At 43.6% G+C, this 10,204-nt stretch overlaps 1 pseudogene; it reads left to right on the plus strand.

The window, feature by feature from the left end:
- Positions 1-7,675, plus strand: part of LOC119441927 (clavesin-2-like) — a 48,978-nt pseudogene extending 41,303 nt beyond the window's left edge.
- The last annotated feature ends 2,529 nt before the right edge of the window (positions 7,676-10,204 follow it).

The raw sequence follows: 10,204 nt of genomic DNA on the forward strand, positions 1-10,204 counted from the left end.
TGGAGCGGCCTCGCTGCCAGTCAACACCAAATGACACTTAAGGAGGAAAAAATGAGAGTGAGGCAGGGCGGGGCGGTGCTGCACCATCACTCGAGAAGTAGTAAAGGTAGCATGAAACGGGACACCGGTGGGCCCCTCACGGAGACACGATGGTGGAGGGGGAAGGCAGTGCGGGCGCCCGACAGAAGTGCAACCCCCCACCCACCTGAGCTCTACAGTGACGCAGTTGAGGCCTGTGTTCCGGTGAGGAGTATGCTTCCCTCTGGACAATTCGTGGGGAGCCCCCCCTCCAAACTTTGCCCGCTGTCCCCCCCCCCCCCCCCCCCCCCCCCGCTCTTGTAGTCTCCGCCTATGCAATTAGCTTCAAGTCCACATACTCTGCATGCTTGTAAATGTTGAAAAGGAAACGTGGCTACAATATGTATAAACAAAACGATAGTGGAAAAGACAACAACAACGGGACTTGAATCGTGCTGTGTCTTTAGATACGCCGAATATTCATGTTAATGTCGAACAAAAACTGGTTGCGTGGATCTTTCTGTAAATTAAAACTAGAGTGCCACGCTATTTCGCTCTCACTTTATTCTACAATTAGTATTTCTGTTTTTTTCTTGTTCTTTTATTGCACGTAGGAGCAGAGTAGTAACCGGATTTTCTATGCTTAAGCAGCCAACATCGCCTTACATTCACTAAATAATAAAGGAAACAGCACCACTCATTCACATTAATTATACACGCAAACGAGTGCTACCTAGAGAAAACAGCTTCGCATCAATCAAGAATAAACCTATTTGCCGCCCAAAAACACAACGAACGGTTTGCGCGACTGAAATGAAATGAGTGTCCTACAAGTTTCTTGGACAAGTGCCTAATCTTTGCAGAAACGCTCCCTTCTGCAGGAAGTCGCTTTTCACTCAGACAAGTGGCGATTGTCCTAATAGCAAAGCATTTATGACCACTTTAATTCAAAAGCCACTATACAAAGCACCCAGTACACGGCCTCTATTGTGTCAACTGCTCCAGGGAATCTCACTGAAATGATCCAATAGCATCTTATAAGTCCCTATTATTCAAATATTAGAAGAAAAAGGTTATTCATTGAACAAGCCGAGTACTCCTATTCAAAATGAAGGTGCACATTAACATCTTAAATATTGAATGCATGTCCACCCCTCGCATATATGCATTGCAGTGGCTATTCTACATCAGGAACCATAATGCACTTCGTGCGTTAAGTTAAAAAATTAAAAATGCCTTCGAAAAAGCAGTAGTGCCACAACACATAAGGTACGCTGGCAATACTTCACAGCACTAGCTGGACTGGCAAAACGAATACGTTACCTCATAAATCCAGATGACGATGATTTAAACTTATTACTTAACGCTTATTCGCATCTTTACTTGCATCGTAGACTAGCTGAATCAAAATTAGCTGGCCCATCAAGTGACGATGCGTTCTATACAACATGTGATGGATTCACCAAAAATAGATAGCGTCCTGATTATCAAGCTACGAACAGTGCTCGTGAAAAGCAAGACACGCTTGAGATTTCTTTTTGCAGAAACGACGTCTCTTAGCTACAGAGCTGAAGAAACATGGATGAAAAAGAAGAAATGGTATTGTAAGTATGTGCGACAGCAGGGACATCTGGGATCTACCATCGACAACTGACGAAAGTACTGGTCTTGTTACAAACAATCAATATTAAAATGTCCCCGCGTTAGAAAGGTTACATGGTCAAAACATACTAACTCAAGGTTACAAACATAAGCTCTAACCCTCACGTAGCCTTTAATTATTGCTGCATAAAATAAAACGATCAGAATTCCTCCGTTCGATGCAAATCAGAATTTTTACCGAGAACAAAAGCGTGGTGAATAAAAGCGAGAACAAAATCATAACAAAAAAGTAACACTCCTTTCACGAGTTCGTACCTGGGTAAACATGGAGCAAATTAAGCACGAAAACTTGCGGTGTCATTGTCCCCTAGTAACACCCCTTTGTCTTTGGACTATAGAAAACAGGAAGATGATGAGACTAACATAAGTAGTGTCACAAAACGTGCAAGCTATATGGTATTAATTGTTGTAATACTCATGTGAACGTAAGGCAGCACAGCATAAAACCAGCTCTTGTACATAAACTACGTGCACTGCCACAGATACAAAATCTTGTTCCAAAAATAAATATAAAGGCTAGCTGCACTGAATGGCGATTTCCAGTCAGATGGCGTGGTCAACTATTTCACTGTTGTTTGCTTTCACTTGACGTCGCCAGCAAATAAAACAGATAGAGTTCAAGCTGAAGTCATGACTGCTGTCCCTGTTCTACCGATAGTGCTAAACACCATCCAAAGAAATAAGACTTTTAAAAAATCACCATAGCTGAAGCGTGTTAGCTGAAGCCATCTAAGCAGTGAAGACAGGTGCTAGCAAATGTGTTACTAACGACAACCACTTGTGACCTGACAGAAATATTTGTGCGCCATAGAAAAGCAGAATCAGTGCAACTAATGTATTATATGTACTAACAGTACACGGCCACTGACCACAGCTGCTGTGCCGCCTGCCTACGTTTCTTCTCCGCAGAAAGGCTGGCCCATGCGCCACAAAAACATCCACTGGGTGAACGTGCCGAGGTACATCTCGGCCATCTACGAGCTGGCGCTGAGCATGTTCAGCCGGAAAGCTGCAGAGCAGGGTAACAACTTCACCCTGCAACTCGTTCATAGCACCAATTTCACCTGAACAATTTTTCGCATCCAGATGTTTGTCCACTTCGAGGTCCCCAGTCTGCACGAGCACATAGACCCTGAGATCCTGCCCCTGGAGTTTGGAGGGACCATACCGATCAAGGAGATGGCGGGTACGAAACTCACTGTCACCGGAGGTGGCACGTAGCCTAACATCTTTTGATAGGAGAAATGCTGAAACCGTTGAATCGAACAGAAGTCTAGTACTGAGTCTTCAAAGGTCAACTGCATCGAAATTTCCCTTTGGCTAAATGCTACTAAAGGAGTACTGACACAAAAATTTGAAGTCTAGATAACTTTCGAGATCGATTTACGCGGACACACACACATCGTCTACAAGATATCAGCGGCGAATATAGCTTAGAACATACTTCAAATCAATTTTAAAGTACGTTTAAAATTTTAAAGCAGGGATTATAAACAACCGAGAAAACGCTAAGTCACGAGTTTGCGCTGCCGTCGGGGCAGGGCTGGCGAGCAAGTTTCTCGCCGCTCCGATCGTCCTGGTGACGCTGGCCTCTTTCGCCGCTGACGGTGGCACAAAAATCGCCATAATTTGTTGCTGACATGAGATAACCCTTAGAGTAAAGTGACCTCGAAAGTGTGCAATACATAAAACGTTGTGCGATATAGTAAATCATTGGCGTGGTTTTGGCTCGCAAGCGGTCAGTGCAGCCGCCGCAGAAATCGTCTCTACGAAGCGGCTCGCCTTGCTAACATGTCTTCTCATTGCTACCAACGGCGTCAGCAAAAGTAATTGTATAGTCAGTTATGAGCGACTTAAATGTGCAGATGTTGATTCTGTTGACGAACTTGGGTGCTTTATTACGAGCTGCGGACGAATTGCAAGGACCGACGGCCCCGGATCAGACCGCCAGCGAGCTAGGCCTATACCGTTTCCCAGCGATGGCCAGCCAGCCCGCCTGGCATGCTCGTTCTCTAACGTCGGCGTCGATAAGTGGCAGAAGTGTTCCCAGTTCGTGCGCGCAACTGGACGCTTAGAATGGACCCCGTTGATGAGCCGCCAGGTTTGCTCACTTCATTTCGAAACGCGCCGAGCTTAGAGCAGTCCGATGATCTTCCGACAAGACCACGTAGCCCCAAGCCTGATGCTATGCCGACTTTTACCCCGCACGTTGCCCTGCTCCGGAATACGCTTCATTCCCAAAGCGCGCTCGACGAACGGTTCGTACTACTTGTAGCGGTACGTGTACGCATATTCGAGTAGCTGTCGCTGGCCGCACTTTCCGAATCGTTGCTTTGTAGTGGACCGAATCGAACGTAGTTGGCCACGTCTAATACGGCGGCGACTCCCGCCTGGAGGAAATAGTCACCGCTGGAGGAGCGAAAACAAGGGCGACGATGTCGCCGACGACATCGCAAAGCAGGCGTAGCAGACGAACTAGCAACACGAAGCTCGCGCGCCGGCGAGCGCGCTGGCTTCCCAATGTCACAGTTTTGCGCGATCACGTGCCCACACTGTATTTACAATCCCTCTTTTCCCATCTCGTTGCTCTCTGAAAGCGAAACTTGTACTGGTCATTACAAACAAGACTTCAAGTAATTACCTGTCGCGCTCTAAAGCAAATGAGGTTTTGCGCCGTGATTACTGAGTAATTAGATACTTATTACAGCAGAAAAAAACAAGATCGAGAATTTTTGTGTCAGTACTCCTTTAAATAGGTGGTTATACTACTGAACAAATCTTGGCAGTGCTTCAGGGCTGCCAATTGTGGAATTTTATTATTAGAAGCCTTCAAATAGCGCCGAAGCAGACGACGTCTGTCCCTGGTTAGCAAGTATGACACAAGTCCCATCACTTCGCCTCATAGATTTTTCAGCGCGCTGCAGGCAATGCGGGCGAGCCTAGTCTCGAAGATCATGCATAAAGGTCGTGCGCTCTCAGTCAGGCGTCACTCCCTGCAAGCGGTAAGGCGACGTCTTTGTTTTTTCAGCTTTGCTATCAAAAACATCGACTTCTGCGAGTAGTTCATGGTGCATAGACTCAATTTCTAAGAATAATATTTCTAACGTAAACTTACGCGCGGGCGTGGACCTATATTTACACTATCTTAAACTAGGCTTCTTACGCAGTCCACAAATTTTTTGCAGTTGGCTTTTAAAGTGAGAAACACTGGTCAAGAGCGCACAAAGGGAATTGATTCATCAAGAAGACAAGTCACCTTGGGACCACAAGTTCCCTTGTCAAAACGTTGCAAAACGTTTCCTCCAACCTGAGACATTCCTTGTTCGGCCATTGCGGCTCACTTCAAGTCTCAATTTTCCTGTGAACCTCTGTCCTGTTTAGCACTCAGTCTGCGCTGCGGAACATTAGAAATCAGTCGGCAGAAACCACTTGGAAAGCAGGTGAAATTCCAGCTATTTTGTGATTACGTCGAACGGATGGAAAAGGAACAGTAAATCATTTATAGACAATGCATGGTAAAAGTTGCGAAAAGTGCGATTGTGGTTTTATGGTTATGTATTTTCCCTGATGCAGTGATTTCTCTGATAAAGCTACTGTTTACAGAATGGAGGACAATTAGCACACAGGCATATGTGAAGTGCGAAAATCCTCACAAAACGTATTTCAGACATTTTCATTTCAAAGATGCATTTATAAACTCACCTGGCCCAGGTTATGATAATAGGTGATCATAGTTCTCGGGGACTTCGTCTTCTAGATCGTAAATTCAAGGCAATGTAAAATTAGCTGGTTTCAACGGTTGCAACTGTAACACTGTGCTTCTAAACTAATGTTACACTTGTGTTCTGGATTTCTCTGTGTGCCGCTTTGTGGCGGTGCCACCGGACACTGCTGCATGGCTTCTGAAGTAATAGGCTTGGAAAGGATGCCCCGCTCAGCATGAACAATTTTAAGTGCAATGCATATTGATTATGTTTCGTCCGAATTTGTTTCGCATCACTCGGTCATCACACGTTGTACTGTGATATACAGCACATCACTTTATAAGAGATAGGAAAGTTTTATGTAAAGAAAATGCTACCTTAACATTTGCCAATGCGGCTTTAGTGCAATCGCTGAGAATTTTTATTTTTATTACATCACCCTGCTGACAAGGGGTTCCGCAGTTTCATTTTTTCTTGTCTTAAGCGAAGCCACTGCAGTAAAGTAAAAAATAAGCAGCGCAAACGTGTGCTTACTGGAAAGCTGATCACCAGAAGAGAGCCCTTTTCTGTGTGGGCTCTTTGTACTATTGAAGCTGTCGGCAACTAGAAGGGCCAATCTCCGCATGTTCTTTTTCATTTAGTTGCTTTTCAAACCGGAAGTCTTACAGTGTCAGTGGTCTCCTTCGATGTTTATTCAGAAAGAGTTTAAGAAATTAATTATCTTCTTTGGCCAGAAACGCGGGAATGCAGGAATTCGTTTTTACATATCCACTTAAACCACTCAGTTGAAGATAGAAAGAGAGATATTCTTTGAAATAGGAAAGCCACTCAGATCACTTAAGCTATTAAAATTATCTTTGTACAGAAAATAATTAGTAATAGTATTGTCAAAGTATGATTTTTAAGCCGTTTCTTGTGCCTAGTGAAGATACGCGCTTTTTATGAGAAATCCTTAAACTCTTCCATGTTTCAAAACTTTTGTTTGCAAACTTGGTAACACGCATGGTTATTCGAAAGTAAAGAAGAATTAAAGCAATAAAACCATTCTAGGTCAAGTCTTTCTTATCTTGCCAGTTAAATGGTTAAATGTGGTTTGTTGAGGAAGTTCTTATAGCTCTAGCCGTCTCAGCACAGTAAAACACTATTATCAGGTTCAAGTTGCGCGGCATGTGCACCAATATCTGTCAAACATCGCCCATGTTTTACTGGGCGTGCAAGAGAACCAGGATGAGGATTCTCTTTTAACCCGTTTGCTCCTAGATAACCTTAGTGTGCAATGTAAAGCCAATACAGCTCATTTGTTAGAACGCAAAAAGCCCATGGGACATACGTATGCAACAGAATGTCACTTCAACACCCCGACTACTTACGCTATCTTTTTTCTGTTGAGTTAAAACTAATTAAGTTAAGCTTTCTCCGAAGTTTAAGCCACATTAACCAATAAGCAGATTAGCGATATATCACTGGCTCTATTAGGTCCTCAAATGACTTCAGTCAAAAAAGACGGTCAAGGGGAGGAATCGCATAGAATGGGTCCAGGAGTGCTGTCTCTACACGGTGCTTCCTTTGTACATTATAGATTAGTCTTTATAGTCTCTACATTGCTTCGTTTGTACAATCTAAATTAGTCTATATGGTGGACATTAAACACATGCCCAGTGATGCGCTGCGTGTCCGAATCCTGGCCCTCTCAATGCTCACTCACCCCTTGACATCCCTTAACCCTTGGTCGCACTGGCATAAGCCTTTTACAACCGCCCCTTCTCTCTCCCACTATAATTAAAAGTAAGCTCAGCCCATGGCTTGTTGCATATTCTGCGTATGCCATCTTGTTCCTGATGCCAGTGCGAGACCCTTTCTCTACGTCATTGTACTAATGTTACATGGTTCTGTACCCAAGCCGCCTGGATCAAGAATCTCGAGGAGAAACGGGACCTGCTGATGTCTCTCGACCAGATGGGCATCGACGAGAGCAAGCGGCCCAAGAAGGAGAAACGCCAGGGCTACAGCCTCATGAGGCTATGGAACAGCATCACTCGGTTAGAGGTCTATTGATCACCCACCCTGGACTGACTTAACAATGACGACACCTTCGCAGCGCCACAGTCGTGCTATAGAAATGTGGACACGCGCACCCACACTTTCTAGCTCATGTGCACACCTTTTCTTGTTTTTGTTTTTTGTTATGTATTTGCGATATTCTCGCGTCACTGCGGGACAGCCACTCAGCCAATGCAAGGAAACGATGCTTTTTTTATTTCGAATAATAAATGAACACAGCTTTTTTTCATTCCTCAATATGACAGCTGTACTTTCTGAAAGCTCGACGTGGGAAGCACCCGCCAGTGAATTGGTAAGTACAACGTGAAGATAATACAACGATAAGTTGGAGCGTACAAGAAAAAAGGTAGGCGGGGAAGGACTAGCGCAAGCACCAGAAAGATGCTACATAACGTCTGATATCTGTGATATCAGACGTTATGTCGCATACTTCAGTTTGCTCGCACCATCTGAAGCTGCTTTCGGGAAAAGGCTGTGTAGAAAACCTTTCCGACTACTTTGTTGGAACACTCTTTTATGTTGACAGCTGTCTGAGCTTGCGTTGAGTTTCTTGAATGTTATTCAGTAACACTGGGGATTGTCATCGCCAGCAAGAATTTTTTATGGCTGCACCTAAAAGGTGAGTGAATAAAATTTCCTACACAAAACAATAAAAGGCAGTGGAATTAAACAAGAAAATACAACAGCACAAAAGCCAGTTTGAATAAGATGAGAAGATGCGCCCCTTGAGGAATGGGACGAATTAATGTCAGCCTACAAAGTCTGGAGGTTTTGATTGAAACGCTGATTTTGGCTGTTCATCTCGACGGTCATGAACGAATCAGATTTAGCGAAAATACTGACTGTAATGACTGGGCTATGAGTTTATTGGCACGACGTCCCGGTAAGACTATCTATTGCTCATTGCAAAGCATATGTTGGGTGTTCAGGTGTCCTCCAAAAACGGCAAGTACGAGTTTACTATTTAAAGTAGCTGAAGTTTAAATATTGGTGACAAAATGGTGACAAAACGATCCAAGAAATGTAATGATGAGAAATTTTCAGCCTTATTGAAGAGTAAGTGAAAAGGGGGCCGGGGAGTTTTTGTTGGTGAAAAACCGGAAGCCCCGTTTAATCAGGACTGCGGTAAAGAAAGTAGAACGGAAAGGAGGAGAAATAGAGAATGAGAATGGTGACAGAATTTGGATTTTAAAGTCACCCATCGAGTTTGCATTGTCGGAACGAGTCCAAAGTCATTCTTGTGGAATGGCAGCAAGATAACTTTTCATAACATTGTCAGACGTTTCTGTGTGAGCCAAACAGTCAGTCAATGACTGTCATTCTCGAGAATATGCGGAGCGTACACGTTCTAGCACACAATCTGTACACCTTACCATGGCCCATTTTTAGCTTCGACAGTTTTTATATCTAAAAACATGCAGATACAGTCGATTGAAGGCAGCACTGAGCCTGATTTTCCGAGATTATTAAAATACATATGTGAATTCGGCTTATGGTAGATAGTAGTTGGAAGTTAAGTGTTCTCTGACGAGACTCGGCAATAGGTGAGGAACAAGACATCAAGCTAACTTGTAATAACTGGTAAAGGTATGCTAGCAATCGGAAACGATAACTAGAAAAAATCGTGAGGCAAGACACACACGAAGGAACAGGAAGGGTGTTGGACTAACAACTGACTTTATTGACTGTTAATAAAGTCAGTTTTCAGTCCAGCACCCTTCCTGTTCCTTTCTCGGTGTCTTGTCTACCAATTTTTTTCTAGTTATCGTTTACGTTTGCTAGCATACCCTTATCAATCACCATGTAACAACTTGCCCAAGAAGCCCCCCTTATGAATTTGTAATACAAGACTTCCGCCAAAGTATCCTCTGAGTAAAAAGTTGGAACATGTGTGCATACCAAACTACAAGATCGGCTTTTCTATTTACTAGCAGGACGTAGGACAAGCAGGACGTACGCGATAATAATGATGTGTATATTGATGGTGTAGTCGACACTTATATTTTTTGTGAGTACACCTACCTTCCCTGTGTTGCATAAACAGCCATTTTGTCCGCGTCGAAAAGCATCATTACGCAGTAATAACACAACGGCATAAGCTATGCCAATATAGCATTAAAAAATCGAGAGGATGGCGACATTCAAGGTAAAGAAACAAAACGAAGATACAGGCAACAATACAATGACGGAAGGAACATAAGCCCTATACAAACAAACGCTAGAGATAGTATTGCAACTAGGATGAGAACTACGGCGACTCTGATACCACGTGGATTCACTCTTTTGGCCCTATTCGTTTCAAGAAGCAACGGCGGTGACCGTTTTCATTTCTGAGCTCTTTTGTTACCACGCCTATTCAATTCACTCACCAAGGATTGATGATTTCGAGCGCCAATTACGGCACGTTCAAACAGTTTGGCAGACGCGCATTCCAATCTAGTAGTTATCTCAAGATGCGAGCTTTTAAAATCTTGTTTTATTAAATTTCTATTAAATCCCCATCCCCCCCCCCCAAAAAAAAAAGAAAGAAAGACAAAGTGTGCGGATTGTGATTACGACGTATCATCATCGGGTTTCTGTGACTAGAGCAATAGCAGTACTACTGGACGGCATTACACAGTCCGACTTATCAGCTATTATAGTTCCAGTGGCATTATAGGTCTACGCATTATTAGTGCCCCTAATATTATTAATTAGGGGTGCACGAATAATCGACATTTTCAATACGAATCGAAGATGTTTTCCATCTGTTTTTGATT

This window comes from Dermacentor silvarum, chromosome 2 (genome assembly GCF_013339745.2).
Source record: "Dermacentor silvarum isolate Dsil-2018 chromosome 2, BIME_Dsil_1.4, whole genome shotgun sequence".
Taxonomy (NCBI): domain Eukaryota; kingdom Metazoa; phylum Arthropoda; class Arachnida; order Ixodida; family Ixodidae; genus Dermacentor; species Dermacentor silvarum.